Source organism: Hypanus sabinus, assembly GCF_030144855.1.
Source record: "Hypanus sabinus isolate sHypSab1 chromosome 1 unlocalized genomic scaffold, sHypSab1.hap1 SUPER_1_unloc_1, whole genome shotgun sequence".
In the NCBI taxonomy this organism is placed as follows: Eukaryota; Metazoa; Chordata; class Chondrichthyes; order Myliobatiformes; family Dasyatidae; genus Hypanus; species Hypanus sabinus.
Window position 1 is genome coordinate 685806 of NW_026778903.1, and position 17066 is coordinate 702871.

The 17066-nt window shown below is 41.3% G+C and overlaps 1 protein-coding gene and 1 long non-coding RNA gene across 2 annotated transcripts in view; one reads left to right on the forward strand and one right to left on the reverse strand.

Annotated features, from left to right (window-relative positions):
- LOC132385356 (heat shock 70 kDa protein) overlaps nucleotides 1-17066 on the reverse strand; it is a 152327-nt gene that overhangs the window by 52851 nt on the left and 82410 nt on the right. The gene's annotated exons all lie outside the window — the stretch shown is intronic.
- LOC132385344 (uncharacterized) lies at nucleotides 5379-12748 on the forward strand. Its single transcript, XR_009509159.1, has 3 exons — nucleotides 5379-5865; nucleotides 8526-8683; nucleotides 11693-12748. It is a non-coding gene; the product is annotated as an uncharacterized LOC132385344 (long non-coding RNA).

The following is a 17066-nucleotide window of genomic DNA, read 5'->3' on the forward strand; positions in this document are numbered from 1 at the left end:
GTTATGACTGAGAAGGTGCTCAGGAAGCTTAATGGTCTGAGGGTGGATAAATCTCCTGGACCTGATGGAATGCACCCTTGGGTTCAGAAGGAAGTAGCTGCAGAAATTGCGGAAGCTCTCTTGCAGTGATCTTTCCAGAATCGATAGATTGTACCGGGTGACTGGAAAATTGCAGATGTTACTCCGCTATTTAAGAAGGATGGGAAGCAGCAGAAAGGAAACTATAGACCTGTTAGCCTGACATCAGTGGTTGGGAAGTTGTTGGAAGCGATTGTTAGGCTTGAGATTATGGCACATAGGCCAAAGCCAGCATGGCTTTTTGAAAGAAAGATCCTGCTTGATAAACCTACTGAAATTACAAGCAAAGGAGATGCAGTAGACGTGGTGCACTTGGATTTTCAGACGGCCTTTGTCAAGGTGCTGCACATGCAGCTGCGTAGCAAGGTAAGAGCCCATGGAATTACAGGGAAGTTACTAGCAGGGGTGGAGCATTGTTGGTCGGCAGAAAGAAGAGTGGGGATAAAGGGGTCCTATTCTGGCTGACTGCTGGATACCAATAGGTGTCGGTGTTAGGAACGTTACTTTTTACAATGTATGTCAATGATATGGACCATGGTATTAATGGATTTGTGGCAAAATTTGCCGATGATAGAAAGATAGGTGGAGGAGCGATAACGTTGAGGAAACAGAGAGACTTGGATAGTTTAAGGGAATGGGCAAAGAAGTGACAAATGAAATACAATGTTGGAAAGTGTATGGTCATGCACTTCGGTGGAAGAAATAAATGGGCAGACTATTATTTCGATTGGGACAGAATTCAAAATGCAGAGCTGAAAAGAGATTTGGGAGTCCCTGTGCAGGATACCCTAAAGATTAACCTGCAAGTTGAGTCGGTTGCGAAGAAGGCGAATCCCATTCATTTCTGGCGGTTGGAATATAAGAGCTGGGATGGGATGATGAGGCTCTATAAGGCACTCGTGAGGCCACGCTAGGAGTATTGTGTGCAGTTTTGGGCTCCTTATTTTAGAAAGGATATACTGACATTTGAGAGTGTTCAGAGAAGATTCATGAGAATGATTCCAGGAATGAAAGGGTTACTGCATGAGGAATGTCTGGCAGGTCTTGGGCTGTATTCCCTGGAGTTCATGAGAATGAAGGGGGAATTTTATAGAAATATTCCAAATGTTAAAAGGCCTGAACAAATTAGATATCGGGAAGTTATTTCCCATGGTCGGGGATTCTAGGACAAGAGGGCACGACTTCAGGATTGAAGGACGTCCTTTTAGAACAGAGATGTGGAGAGATTACTTTAGTCAGAGGGTGGTAAATCTGTGGAATTTGTTGCCACGAGCGGCTGTGGAGGCCAAGTCATTGATGTATTTAAGGCAGAGATAGATAGGTTCTTGATTAGCCAGGGCATCAATGGAGAAGGACTGAAAGCAGGGGAGTGGGGATGACAGGATGAAGTGGATCAGCCCATGATTAAATGGTGGAGCAGACTCGATGGGCTGAATGGCCTACTGCTGCTCCTATTTCTATGGTCTTATGGTCTAACACAGTTTTAAAGCCCGAGCTGGTATCACATCCAATCATTTTTAATTTGAAGATGAAGCTGATCCATAAGTCACACAGCCATAATCAAGTACCAATTTAAACAGATATAAATGATCCACAGAGATTTTTGTGTAGCACCCCAGGAGTTACCACATAGACCCAAGGATATTTAATGCCCCTTTACAGTTATCAATTATTTTACTGATATGGTGCTTCAGGTTATTCTGCAGCCACATTCCAAATAATCTGATCACTGACACTTCCAGAGTTTGACAAATTTCAAACCAAGTGCAGGTCCCAATATTGATCCTCTGTAAAACACATAACTTGTGTTTTAGCTACCAAAATCTTCACAGCCCATCTACTTGCACACTGTTCGACCTTATTAATCACTAATTGCATTCCATATACTGTTACAATTAAACTTCTACCTCTAATCCACATAGCTCCATCATCTGCAAAAAGTGATTTAGCCACCCATCTCAGAGAAAATATCATTCATCATGTTATGAAGCAATAAAGGGCCACACTAGAGAGGATATAGCTGCACTATGTTCCCCTCTGCAATTATAACAATTAACATTACATGTTCACAATCTTCATATTTATCTTTGCCGCCACACTTACTGCATCTTAGTTTCCCACGACACACTGCCGCAACATTCCCGAGCCTGTGACATTTGTAACATTTAAGAGGAAGTGGGACACACTCGTACATTATAACTGACGTACCCCAAACTAACTTTATCAGGGAGCTTCACCTCATCAAAATAAATCAGTACAGATAAACTACCCATCCTTTCCCCAGTTCAGACAACTTGCAATCTCTTTTCCTCCCGAGAAATGAGATTGAATCTCTTCTGTCGAAATCTCCACCAGAACTCCAGGATAACTCTCCTAATGTCTCTATTTTCATTATGCAACATAGATACTATCTTTTGCAAGTAATGTCTTCAAACGGAATGCCTTCTCACTACAAATGATGAACACATCGCTTCCTCCTAAAGCACGAGCATGATCTGTATTCCCGATGGGCGATTTTAACTCTGTAGTTGATCGAAGAAGGCCGTTCCGGGTCAAGTTTAAACAATATTTTGAAGCTTTCTTCCCGTATTTTTTTCAATATACCCCGCCCTTGCTCTCAATCGCTTCAAATATATTCCAATATTATGTTCCTTTCTTCGTTTTCCAGATTAGATTCAACTTCATTCCAACCTCCTTCCACCAACCCACGTTCACTCGAATCCTCCATTTGCAGTTCCCTGCCCAGATTCTCGCCCCGACCTGAACCCACACTATCTCCCAGCAACACCAGCCACCACACCTCCCAGCCAAGCCTCGAACCTCCAACTGAACCTCTTCTTCCGATTTTACTGGCGGTTGCAGCCCAACCTAATGGTGCATTACCACCACCAACTGGACTGCAGTGTGTTGTAGAGAGTTGGGAAATAAATACCTGCTCCTTTTATCAGATGAAGACTAAATTACCCCATAAAGCCCTGTAAAAGGTAAGAAATGTAAGACAACATTGTGAATGAAATTAAAGCCACTTCCATAATTTGGTAAAGTGTTTAAATGAAAACCATCACCTCCCAAAGCTAGTAGTGCAGCCTGCATTTGCTTTCTTTCAACCTTACATGGTTTACGTTGTAAAAGAATGCATACAAATGTTTCATACAAGGTAAATGGTAGGAACTTTTAACAGCTATTTTGGCCAGACAAGCAACCTGGGCATTCTCCTCAACACCTCTGTGTGCAGGGACCCATAAGAAGAGACATGTAGAGCAATACTTTGAATATGAAGTGAAGTTTGAGGAACTTCCTGCAATAAATCTGACCGACTGCTAGAATGACCTTTTTTAAGACTAGTCAAGGCCAAAAAATAATCTGAACAAATTACAACTTTACAAGGACAAATTTCTTTCACCAATTAGACATTGGCTGAATGGGAGAAGTCAGAGGTGATAGTGGAGGATTGATTCTCTGAGTGGAGGCCTGTGACTAGTGGTGTGTGTGCCACAGGGATCAGTGCTGGGTCCATTGTTATTTGTCATCTATATCAATGATCTGGATGACAATGTGGCAAATTGGATCAGTAAATTTGTTGATGATACAAAGATTGGAGGTGTAGTGGACAGTGAGGAAGGTTTTCAAAGCTTGCAGAGGGATCTGGACCAGTTGGAGGAATGGGCTGAAAAATGGCAGATGGAGTTTAATACAGACAAGTGTGAGGTATTGCACTTCGGAAGGTCAAACCAAGGTAGAACATACAAGGTAAATGGTAGGACACTGAGGAGTGCAGTAGAACAGAGGGATCTGGGATACAGATACAAAATTCCCTAAAAGTGGCATCACAGGTGGATAGGGTCAGAAAGAGAGCTTTTGGTACATTGGGCTTTGTAAATCAAAGTATTGAGTATAAGAGTTGAAATGTTATGGTGAGGTTGTATAAGGCATTGGTGAGGCCGAATTTGTAGTATTGTGTGCAGTTTTGGTCACCAAATTACAGTAAGGATAGTAATAAGGTTGAAAGAAGGTTTACAAGGATGTTGCTGGGACTTGAGAAACTGAGTTACAGAGAAAGGTTGAATAGGTTAGGACTTTATTCCCTGGAGTGTAGGAGAATGAGGGGAGATTTGATAGAGGTATATAAATTATGTTGAGTATAGCTAGAGTGAATGCAAGCAGGATTTTTCCACTGAGGCTTGGGGAGAAAAAAAAAAGAGGACGTGGGTTAAGGGTGAAGGGGGTTAAGTTTAAAGGGAACATGGAGGGGTTAAGGGTGAAGGGGGTTAAGTTTAAAGGGAATATTGGGCGGCTTCTTCACAGAGAGAATGGTGGGAGTGTGGAATGAGCTGCTAGATAAAGTGGTAAATGTGGGCTCATTTTTAACATTTAAGAAAGACACGGATGAAAGGGATTTGGAGGGATATGGTCCAGATGCAGGTCAGTGGGACTAGGCAAATAAAAAGTTTCAGCACAGCCAAGAAGGGCCAAAAGGCCTGTTTCTGTGCTGTAATATTCTATGGTTCTATGGTTCTAACTGTAAACCTAAAATGATGGCAACTAATTCTGCTGTATACACTGATAGATGATCAGTGAGCTGTTTGTGTATTGTTCCTGTAATCCAGACATTCCCAGTTAATCTATCTTTGGACCCATCAGTACAAATAGTTAACATATCACAATAATTTTCCTTAACATATTGATGAACCAAATGTCTTTTGGGCATATCAGGATCCTTGGACCATTAAATCTTGCAACCAAAAATCAACTATAGGCATTGGGAAAAAACATGGTGGGGTTACCAAAAAGTTACCATGGGACATACTGCATGACCCAGCAAACCCATAGACCCAGCATGATGAGAATCCAACCACTGAAAACTAAAAATACCCTTCATGTTCCCAACAGTCTTCCAACACACTTTTAACAGGATTATTATGACTCTGCCCCCTCAATTTAACCCACTGTGATAACAATAATTACAAACTCCGCAACTGTAAGGGTAATTGTCCCATTTCAACCAGTGAAGCTGAAACAGGAAATGACTTTACTGTAACCACAACACAGTCTTAAAGCCTGAGCTTGTGGCACAGCAAACATTTTAAATTGTGTGCTCGTCTATTCATCCTCTTAGTAAAACATACAATTAGTGGTTTATCTACTGAAAGCTTAAAACCCTGTTCTCTCTCTCTCTCTCTCTCTCTCTCTCTCTCTCTCTCTCTCTCTCTCTCTCTCTCTCTCTCTCCCTCTCCCTCTCCCTCTCCCTCTCCCTCTCCCTCTCTCCCCCCCCCTTAGTTTTTCAGGTTTTCTGAAATCTACCAACTGAAAGAGAATCAGCAGCCAGAACGGAAACTAAGGAAACCCAGATAATGGAATTGACTGATGGATTTGACTGATAATGGAATTATTGATATTTGAAGATTTTGGCATTCTAAGGACAAAGAGTTTTCATTTTTCTCACATGTTTATCATTCCTACTCGAGAATTGATTATTTTTTTATTGACTCTTGTTTTATTCCATCGGTAATTGGTTGTAATTATGATATTATAGCCATCTCTGACCATGCTCCATTAAAACTTTCTATTACATTTACAGATACAGCTTCTAGTGCTAGACAATGGCAATTTGATTCTACCTTACTGCAAGATCCGGATTTTATTAAATTTATGAAGGAACAGATCGATTTCTTCTTTTCAACTAATTCCATGGATGATATTTCTTGCGGAACACTTTGGGACACTTTTAAAGCATATATATGTGGACAGATTATCTCCTACTCTACTGGTCTGAGAAAACGCATTAAGGTGGAAACTCTTTCATTGGTTGATAAAATTAAAGAGAGTGACAAGAAATATTCAATTACTCCTAGTAAGGAGCTTTAGAAACAAAGGGTTGAACTTCAAACAGAACATAGTTTATTACTTACATCTTCGATTGAAAATCAATTAATGAAAACCAGATCTGATTTTTATATACATAGTGATAAATCGGGTAAACTGTTAGCTAATCAATTGAAGAATGCTTCGGTTAAACGTCAAATTACTAAGATCCATCAGCAGAACAGGGATCTGACAGTTAACCACGATGAGATAAATAAATCATTTCAAGATTTTTATACCTCCCTGTATCATTCCGAATTCCCTCATGATTGTAATACCATGTGTGATTTTCTTGGGAAATTGAATTTTCCAAAATTATCATCAGATGATCTTTCAATATTATAAACTCCTATTATGGATGCAGAAATTAAAGGGGTTATTTCCTCTATGAATTCTGGAAAAGCACCAGGTCCAGATGGGTATACAGTAGAATTTTTTAAATGTTTTTCCGCTACTCTTTCTCCTTGGTTATGCAGGGTTTTTGAAGAAGCAATTAGATTGGGCAATCTGCCACAATCTTTTTATAGAGCTTCCATTTCTTTAATATTGAAGAAAGATAAAGACCCTGCTGACTGTGCATCCTATAACCAATATCCTTATTGAATATAGATTCCAAGATCTTTTCCAAGTTACTGGCATCCAGGCTGGAGAAGGTATTACCCCAAGTTATTTCGGAAGATCAAACCGGTTTTATTAAAAATCGCTACTCTTTTATCAATGTTAGGAGATTATTGAATATTGTTTATACTCCTTCGCATACCACTTCAGAATGTGTTATTTCATTAGATGCAGAGAAAGCATTTGATAGAGTTGAATGGCCATACTTATTCAATGAGCTTGAGAAGTTGAATTTTAGTCCGACATTTATTTCCTGGATTAAACTGATATATCATACTCCAGTAGCCTCGATGCTTACTAACAATCAAAGATCTCCCTTTTTTCGTTTATTTCGGGGTACTAGACAAGGCTGTCCTCTTAGTCCATTATTATTTGATATTGCTTTAGAACCCTTGGCAATTGCTATCAGAGAATCACAGAACATTTTTGGCATTAATTGTGGGACAGATATACATAAATTATCATATGCAGATGATTTATTATTATTTATTTCTGATCCTGAGAAACCCATTCCTGCAGTTTTATCATTGTTGGCTCAATTTAGTGATTTTTCTGGGTATAAATTAAATCTTAATAAGAGTGAATTGTTTCCTTTAAATAGACAGGTTCCAATTTATGGAAATTTACCTTTTAAATTAGTTAATGACTCTTTTATTTACTTAGGGATTAAAATCACAAAAAGCTATAAAGACTTATTTAAGGTTAAGTTTTTACCCTTAATCGATCAAATTAAATGTTTGTTTACTAAGTGGTCACCACTACCTTTATCTCTGATAGGTCGGATTAATGCTATTAAAATGGTTATTTTACCCAATTTTTATTCCAAAATTAATGCTATTAAAAATTAATGCTATTAAAATTAATGCTATTAAAATGCTATTAAAAAATTAATGCTATTAAAATTAATGCTATTAAAATGGTTATTTTACCCAATTTTTATTCCAAAATCTTTTTTTGCTAATGTTGATTCAAAAATTTCCTCATATATATGGCAGAATAAAAATCCTAGGTTAGGTAAAATATATTTACAGAAGGCAAGGAAGGAAGGTGGATTGGCATTGCCTAATTTTAGATTTTATTATTGGGCAGTTAATATCTGATACTTGATATGTTGGTTAAAGGATTGGGATGGATCTTTTAGCCCTCATTGGGTGAACCTGGAAATTAAAGAACCTGGAACCTGGAACCTGGAAAGAATTTGCATTGGGTTCTATTTTAGGGCTTCTCTTCCCTTTGCTCTTTCTAAATTGCCGAAACGAATCGACAACCCGATAGTTAAACATACTTTACGTATATGGTTTCAATTTTGGAAATTTTTTGGGTTGACTCAGTTTGTTTTCAATATTCCTATTATATCCGATTGCTTTTTTTATCCTTCTATTATAGACCAAGCTTATTCAGCTTGGAAGACTAAAGGATTACTACGATTACTACAAAGGATTACTATACACGGATGTTCCGTGGAGAGCATTCAGACTGGTTGCATCAGCGTCTGGTCTGGAGGGGGGTGGGCTGGAGTGCCACTGCACAGGATGGAAGTGAGCTGCAGAGAGTTGTAAAGTTAGTCATGGACACCAGCCTTTGTAATATCCAATACATCTTCAAGCAGCGGTGACTCAAAAAGGTTTGTGTCCACCGTTAAGGATCCCCACCACCCAGGACATGCCCTCTTCTCATTGTTACCATCAGGAAGGAGGTCCAGAAGACTGAAGTCACACACTCAGTGATTCAGGAACAGCTTCTTCCCCTCTGCCATCAGATTTGTGAATTTACATTGAACCCAGAAACAGTACCTAACTACCTTTTTTATTTGTTCTTTTACTATTTATTTAACTTAACTGTTTAATGCCTATATATACACTTAGTGTAATTGAGTTCTTTTCTAATACTTGTTTTGCATTGTACTGTAAAGTTAACAAATTTCATGCCACGTGCCGTTGATACGAAACCTGATTCTGTTTCTACAGATGCACAGCAGAGGGCATCCTAATCGCTGGATCACAGCATCCGGCCTACGCACCTTCAAGTCACCTTCATGAGTCATCGTATTCATGGAACGTTTGTTCCACCCCCTCATCAGGGAGTCAGAGATTGGTTAAGAAAAAGGAAATATGACAGAGCTAAGGTGAGTGGGAGGACAGATGATTGGGAAGTTTTTAAGGAACAACAGAACTTAACTAAAAAGACAATACGGGGAGAAAAAATGAGGTACGAATGCAAGCTAGCCAGGAACATAAAGGAAGATAGCAAAAGCTTTTTTAGGTATGTGAAGAGAAAGAAGATAGTTAAGAACAATGTTGGGCCCTTGAAGAATGAATTGGGTGAAATTGTTATGGGAAACAGAGAAATGGCAGAAGAATTTAATGAGTACTTTAGATCTGTCTTCACTATGGAAGACACAAGCAATCTCCCAGATGCATGGATGGGCCAAGGACAGAGGAAATGAAACAGATTGACATTCGGAAGGAAACGGTGATGAGAAGACGATGGGACTGAAGGCTGACAAATCCCCAGGTCCAGATATTCTGCATCCTAGGGTACTAAAGGAGGTGGCCCTGGAAATTGCGGATGCATTGGTAATCATTTTCCAATGTTCCTTAGATTCAGGATCAGTTCCTGAGGATTGGAAAATGGCTAATGTTATCCCACTTTTTAAGAAAGGAGGGAGGGAGAAAACAGAGAACTATCGACCTGTCAGCCTGACATCGGTAGTGGGGAAGATGCTAGAGTCCATTATTAAGGATGAAATAGTGGCATATCTAGATAGCAGTGATAGGATTGGGCCGAGCCAGCATGGACTTACCAAGGGTAAATCATGCTTGACTAATCTGTTGGAGTTTTTCGAGGATGTAACCAGGAAGATAGACAGGGGAGATCCAGTGGATGTAGTGTACCTCGATTTTCAGAAGGCATTTGATAAGGTCCCACATAGAAGATTGGTGGGTAAAATCAAAGCTCAGGGAATTGGGGGGGGGGGGAAGGCATTGACATGGATAGAAAACTGGTTGGCAGATAGAAAGCAAAGGGTAGCGGTGAATGGGTGTTTCTCGGAATGGCAGGTGGTGACTAGTGGGGTGCCACAGGGCTCGGTATTGGGACCACAGCTGTTTACCATTTACATTAACAATTTGGATGAAGGCATAGAAAAATAACATCAGCAAATTTGCTGATGATACTAAGCTGGGTGGCAGTGTGACATGTGATGAGGATGTTAGGAGAATTCAGGGTGACTTGGATAGGCTGAGTGAGTGGGCATATACTTGGCAGATGGCGTTTAATGTGAATAAGTGTGAGGTTATCCACTTTGGGAGTAAGAACAGGAAGGCAGATTATTATCTGAATGGTGTAGAGTTAGGTAAGGGAGAAATACAAAGAGATCTCGGAGTCCTTGTTCATCAGTCACTGGAGGTGAATGAGCAAGTGCAGCAGGCAGTGAAGAAGGCTAATGGAATGTTGGCCTTTATTACAAAGGGAATTGAGTACAAGAGCAAGGAAATCCTCTTGCATTTGTACAGAGCCCTGGTGAGACCACACCTGGAGTATTGTGTACAGTTTTGGTCTCCAGGGTTAAGGGAGGACATCCTGGCTGTCGAGGAAGTGCAGCGTAGATTCACAAGGTTAATTCCTGGGATGTCTGGACTGTCTTACGCAGAGAGGTTAGTGAGACTGGGCTTGTACATGCTGGAATTAAGGAGATTGAGAGGGGATCTGATTGAAACATATAAGATTATTAAGGGATTGGACAAGATAGAGGCAGGAAATATGTTCCAGATGCTGGGAGAGTCCAGTACCAGAGGGCATGGTTTGAGAATAAGGGGTAGGTCATTTAGGACAGAGTTAAGGAGAAACGTCTTCTCCCAGACAGTTGTGGGGGTCTGGAATGCACTGCCTCGGAAGGTAGTGGAGGCCAATTCTCTGGATGCTTTCAAGAAGGAGCTAGATAGGTATCTTATGGATAGGGGAATCAAGGGATATGGGGACAAGGCAGGAACCGGGTATTGATAGTAGTTGATCAGCCATGATCTCAAAATGGTGGTGCAGGCTCGAAGGACCGAATGGTCTACTTCTGCACCTATTGTCTATTGTCTATAAGTTGATCATGGGCGGTGACTTTAATTGTTGTTTGAACCCAACGATTGACAGGTCATCAACCAATCCGTCGCTTCCTACTAAAGAAGCGGCGTGTATTAATTCTTTTTTACTAGCATATGGCCTGGTCGATATCTGGAGATATAAGCACCCTAATGACAAAGATTTTTCTTTTTATAAGTATTCTAGAATTGGGATTTATTTCCTGGATTAAATTGATTTATCATGCCCTGGTGGCTGTGGTTATAATTAATAATCGAAAATCTCCTTATTTTAGATTATAGAGAGGAACCCATCAGGGTTGTCCTTTTAGTCCTGTATTAATTAATTTGGTTTTGGAACCACTTGCTTTCACTCTTAAGGATTCTAATTCTGTGCAGGGTATTAAAAGAGGGGATAAATTACATAAGGTTTCGTTATTTGTGGATGATTTATTACTTTACATTTCAGACCCAAGGAAATCTATTCCTTTTATGTTATCTATATTTACAGAATTTAGTATTTTCTCTGGATATAAACTTAAGTTACATAAATGTGAACTATTTCCTATTAATAATTGATCATTTGATTATTAAATATATTATATTATATTATATTATTATACATAATATAATAATTTGATTATTATGATCAAATACCTTTTAATGCTAAAAACTATTTCACTTATCTTGGTATTAAAATCACTAAAAATGTTAAAGACCTATATAAGTATAATTCCCCCCTCTAATTGAATATATTCAGCAAGCGCTTTCTAAATGGTCGCCTATGTCGATGTCATTGATTGGTCGAATAAATGCTATAAAAATGGGTATTTTACCGAAATTTTTATATACATTTCAAGCAATTTCTTCCTTTGTTCCGAAAATAATTTTTGATAAAATAGATTCTATGATTTTGACTTACATTTGGAATAATAAATGCTTTAGAGCGAATAAACTTTTATTGTAAAAATCAAAAAAAGATGGCGGACTGGTCTTACTAAACTTTAGATTTTATTATTGGGCAATTAATATTCGTCATATTATTTTTTGCTTTCATGATATAGACAACCAGGATCGCCCTTCGTGGTTACATTTGGAGGAAAATTCGGTAGCGGGGTTTTCTTTAGCTTCTTTATTAGGAGCTCCCCTTCCTTTTTCATTCTCCAGTATAGGTAAACAAATTCTCAATCCTATCGTTAAAACGTACTTTAAAAGTCTGGTTTCAGTTTCGTAGATTTTTTGAATCAAATAATTTTCCACTCTCTAGTAATTTATTCTCTAGTAATATCTATTCTAATTTTTTTTAAACCATCAACTCTGGATAAGGCTTTTTTAACATGGAAAACTAACGGAATAAAAACGTTTTTAGATTTGTTTTTACGGGATTGTTTAATGTCTTTTTCGTAGTTAATGGATAAATATGATATCTCTAATACACATTTTTAAGATATTTACAAATTAGGAATTTTTTACGTGATTTTTTTTACCAAAATACCCCTTGTTGGCTTAGCCATTAAATTTGGTTTATGCTATTTTTCAGCTCAAACCATTTCAAAAACGATTAATAGCTATTATTTATAAACCGTTATTGAATGCTCGCGTGTCGCTTAATGATAAGGTTAAATGCACCTGGGAAACTGGCATCTAGGTGTGGATTTACAACCCAACTCACTCACGGCAATTTTTGGGATTATTCTGGAGGAAGCAGGTAGAGTTTCTGCTTCTGCTCAACATGTAACAACCTTTTCAACTTTACTGTCTAGGAGAACTATCTTGTTATACTGGGAAGATTCTAATCCACCCACTGTTTTCCTTATCCGCGAAGGTTCGGAGGTGAATGGAAGGATGTTTTCTTCTTTTTTCTTCTAATTTTATCCTCAAATGGACTGCCCAATCTTTCTTTTTTTTTTGTTTTAGGTTAGTTTAGCGGTTTTTTTCCTTCTTACACAATAAAATTTCCAATTTTTTTTACGATTTGTCAAGAGAAGTTGTGGTTTCTTGTGTATATAATATATACAACAGCGTAATACCATACTTAATTGACTTTGACAATATATACATTTTTTTGCTGTTTCTACGTCTTTTGTATTATCTGTTTGTTAAAACTTCTCTGATTTGTAATTTTTTCTTCACTGGGAGATCAATAAAAAAGATTGAAAATGAAAATGAGATGTGCACTTGGTGAATGCTAAAATATGCAAAATATAACGTTTTTACTTCTGAGTTCGTAATTTTTGAAAGCCACGCGTATAATTTGTGAATGCTGTGGTTTATAAAGTTACATTTTGAAAGCTACGTGTACATCTTAACAATACTACAAATGCGGAGCGCAACAATCTTTAAAAGCTACAGGTATACTTCACGGAAGTTGCTGTTTATGAAAGTTACATGATTTTTTTTGTGAAGGCCACAAGCGCTGAAAGTTTTAATTGTGAAAGGTACACGGATGCTCTAATTTGTAAAATCTTCCTTTATATGCTATTAATTGTAACACACGTATATACACGATATTTCTGAACGCCACAACTTGTGAAAGGTACAGGTCTCATTTGACTGATGTACAATGTGAGTATATCGCATGTTTAATTTGCGAACCCCACTATTTTTACAAGCGACATGTGTATAACTTTAGAATTTGTGAACGGTAGATTTTGTGAGCGCAACATGTATAATTTGTAAATATTTAAACATTGACTGGCTGTGAGCATGCCTGCCTTTGACTTTGTTCAGAAAAGAAAACGCGGGCAAAAGGAATTCGTGAAATCCAGAATATTCTCAGGTGTGCATGTGTCCCGAGTTTTGCCGCCGGCCTGAAGGAACTTCAGTTGCTTCTGTCCAATCGGATACAAGAAATCATGCCCATAAGCGGTGTGTGTGCGGGGACAGGGTGATGTAAAACCCACACCCTGCCCAAAGATACAAGAAATCACGCGCGTCAGCGGTGTGTGTGTGTGCGCGCGGAGACAGGGCGTTGTGCTCCAAGCGTATTGTCTGTTCGATTCAAGATGAGGAACCGAGTTGTTCTAGTCTGGTATGTACTCGGGTACCCGTCCCGGGACTTACGAAGCCCCGCCGCTGAGAGGGAGAGGAACCGATAACCGGTGAAGTTAGTGGGGTTTGGAGTTGCAGACGAGGTCGGTGCTATGAATCGTGTTGACGAGGGTGGAGGGGTAGAAAGAAGAGGTGGCAGTGTGGGAGTTTACGACTAGAGAACGCAGCCACCGAATAGAACAGAAACGAGGTATTTCTGTAGACAGGGTAGGGAATCTGTGGAATTCATTGCCACCGCTAACTTCGGAACATTTTTGGGATACATTTAAAGCGAGGGTTCTTGGGTATTTGATTAGTAATCGCGTTAACGGTTACGGGGAGAAAGCGGGTAATGGAGTTGAGGTGGACAGTAAATCAGCCATCATGGAATGGCGGACCAGACTCGATGGGGCAAATGGCCCGAATCTGCTCCTCTGTCCATGGACTCATGGATGCGATTGTGCCCCGAAAGCGCTCCCGAAGCGGGAGCCAGGTTTGGGGTGTCGAGTCTGCAGGAGCGGAGCGTTGGTCGGGGTTTATAACCCAGAGGGAGATGGTCACCGCTGAACGTGGGGGTGGGGGCGGAACACTAAGGAGACGACAGGTCGGGCCATCGAAAACCGGGAGGTGTTGCGTTGCGGACCGGTAGTAGATAAAACAAAGAGCGGCCCGGTACAAGAAGAAGTTTAGCGCGATAGTTGCACCGAACAAATTAAGTGTCAAATTAAATTTCAATCCTTCTACGTCCATAACCCTCCGCTCGCCGCGCATTGATAGAACATACAACGCGGAACATTACAGGCGTTTCGGCCGTCAATGATGATTTTAACCCACTCCAAAATCAATCTAACCCCTTCCTTCAATTTCTAACATTCGCGTGTCTTGGTCACGGTCTAGGTAGCGTAGCGGTCAGCGCGACGCCATTACAGTTCGAGTCGATCCCGGCGCCGGCTGCAAGTAGTGTGTGCGGCTTAGTTTCTTCCTCCCACAGTCCAAAGACCTACCAGTTACTAGATTAGTTTCTCATTGTAATCGGTTCTGTGATCAGCCTGGAGTTAAGTAGGCACATTTTCAGACGGCTCTGCTCCTGAGCAAGAAGAGCGTTTAAAAAATTGTGTCTGCTCCCATTATTCATTGGCAACGAATAACTCGCACCCACCGCACTCTGATATGTTCCCCACCCGAACATTCCTCCAATTCTCTTAAAATTGTGCCCGTTTCCACCCAGGGAAAAAGTCTCTATCTTTGGCTTATCATCTCGTACTCCTCTATCAAGTCAGCTGTCACCTCTCATTTCATCCTCCAAAGAGAAAATCCGGAGTTCTCTCATAAGACGCGCTGCGCATTCCAACTAGCAGCCTGGTAAACCTCCTCTGCGCCCACTCTAAAGCTTCCTCACCCTCCAATGAGGACGTCTGCCTAACTCGTGCACACCTCCATCGTATCTGCCTCCATCACGATCCCTGGCTGCACATCGCAGGCACCCGGGACTCTCAGCTGAACAGGACACGAGCCCCACCTCGTGGCGAACAGAACTAACTGCAATACAGAGTCCTGCAGAGCGGCCAGACTGGTTTGATCAATCTGCAACATTTTCAGATCAGTATGTTGCAAGAAATGTTTTGACAGTGCAAGACAAAAATGAGTGTACGTTATACACAATTAAACAATCAGTTCTTGACTGCTCAGGGCATGAAGGGATACGGGGAGAAGGCAGGATTTTGCGGCTGAGAGGAGAATTGAACCAGCCATGGTGAAATGGTGAATCAGACTTGATGGGCCAAATGGCCTACTTCTATATCTTATGGTCTTGTACATGATGGTGAACAGAGGTCACAGTTTGTTCGACACAACACCAGATTGACTGTTTCTACCGAGGTCATTGTTTTCAAACTGCCCATAAATCATATCCCATAGAAATATTGAAGAGCAGGAGAAACATTGGGAGAGAACATACAGAAACATTGGGGGAGAACATACAGAAACATTGGGGGAGAACATACAGAAACATTGGGGGAGAACGTACAGCTAGTTGCACAGTTCCAGCTGTCAGATTCTGTTGAGTTAACTCTTCAAATTAACCTTTCTTCCTCCTCAGGTCCATGAGAGTGTGTATATCCATGGTCAGATCTGCTCCTGGTAAGTACATCCCAGTTATAGAGGGAGCTTCACACAATGTCTGATCCTGTGTGTGTGTGATGGCACAGTGTGGAAAATGATTGACTCTGTCTCTGACCCTGGAAGTACGTGTTGAGATGTGGAGGGAACCTGACTCATGTCTGTCCCCAGAAGTTGATGATAGAATGGAGTGGAGGGAGCTTCATTCTGTGTCTGACCCCGGGAGTGTGTGATGGGATGGTGTGGAGGGAGCTTCACTCTGTGTCTGACCCTGGGACTGTGTGATGAGACAGTGTGGAGGGAGCTTCACTCTGTGTCTGACCCTCGGACTGTGTGAAGGGACGGTGTGGAGGGAGTTTCACTCTGTGTCTGACCCCGGGAGTGTGTGATGGGACGGTGTGGAGGGAGCTTCACTCTGTGTCTGACCCCGGGAATGTGTGATGGGACAGTGTGGAGGGAGCTTCACTCTGTGTCTGACCCTCGGACTGTGTGAAGGGACGGTGTGGAGGGAGTTTCACTCTGTGTCTGACCCCGGGAGTGTGTGATGGGACGGTGTGGAGGGAGTTTCACTCTGTGTCTGACCCCGGGAGTGTGTGAGGGGACAGAGTGGAGGGAGCCTCACACTGTGTCTGACCTCGGGAGTGTGTGAGGGGACGGTGTGGAGAGAGGTTCACTCTGTGTCTGACCCTGGGAGTGTGTGATGGGACGGTGTGGAGGGAGATTCACTCTGTGTCTGACCCCGAGAGTGTGTGATGGGACGGTGTGGAGGGAGATTCACTCTGTGTCTGACAGTGGGAGGGTGTGATGGGACGGTGTGGAGGGAGTTTCACTCTGTGTCTGACCCCGGGAGTGTGTGATGGGACGGTGTGGAGGGAGATTCACTGATGCTGATGCTGGGAACGTTCTTGGGAAGGTGGGGAAGTGAGGGTGATGACCCCCCCCCCCAATCCCATTAACAGGAACACGGTTCTCCCTACAGGTCAGCATTACCCCTGCCTTTTCGAGAACAGCTCCTACAGGTGCCCCTGCACCCTGACTGCGAACCAGATGGTGCACTTTCACAACCTTGAGAACTCCCGCGGGTCCTTCAAGGATTTCTGCATCAGGGGCGAGGGAGATGAACTCTGCTGTGGAAAGATCAGACAGGCCTGTATGGTTGATGGCCACATCTTCCTGAGGAATTCCTCACAGATTCCTGGCACTCTGATCTGTGAGACCGTCCCAGGTAAGTTCTGGGGGGAGGCATGTACCATGAGGGTTTGATATTCCAGAATCCCACTTTATCCCATG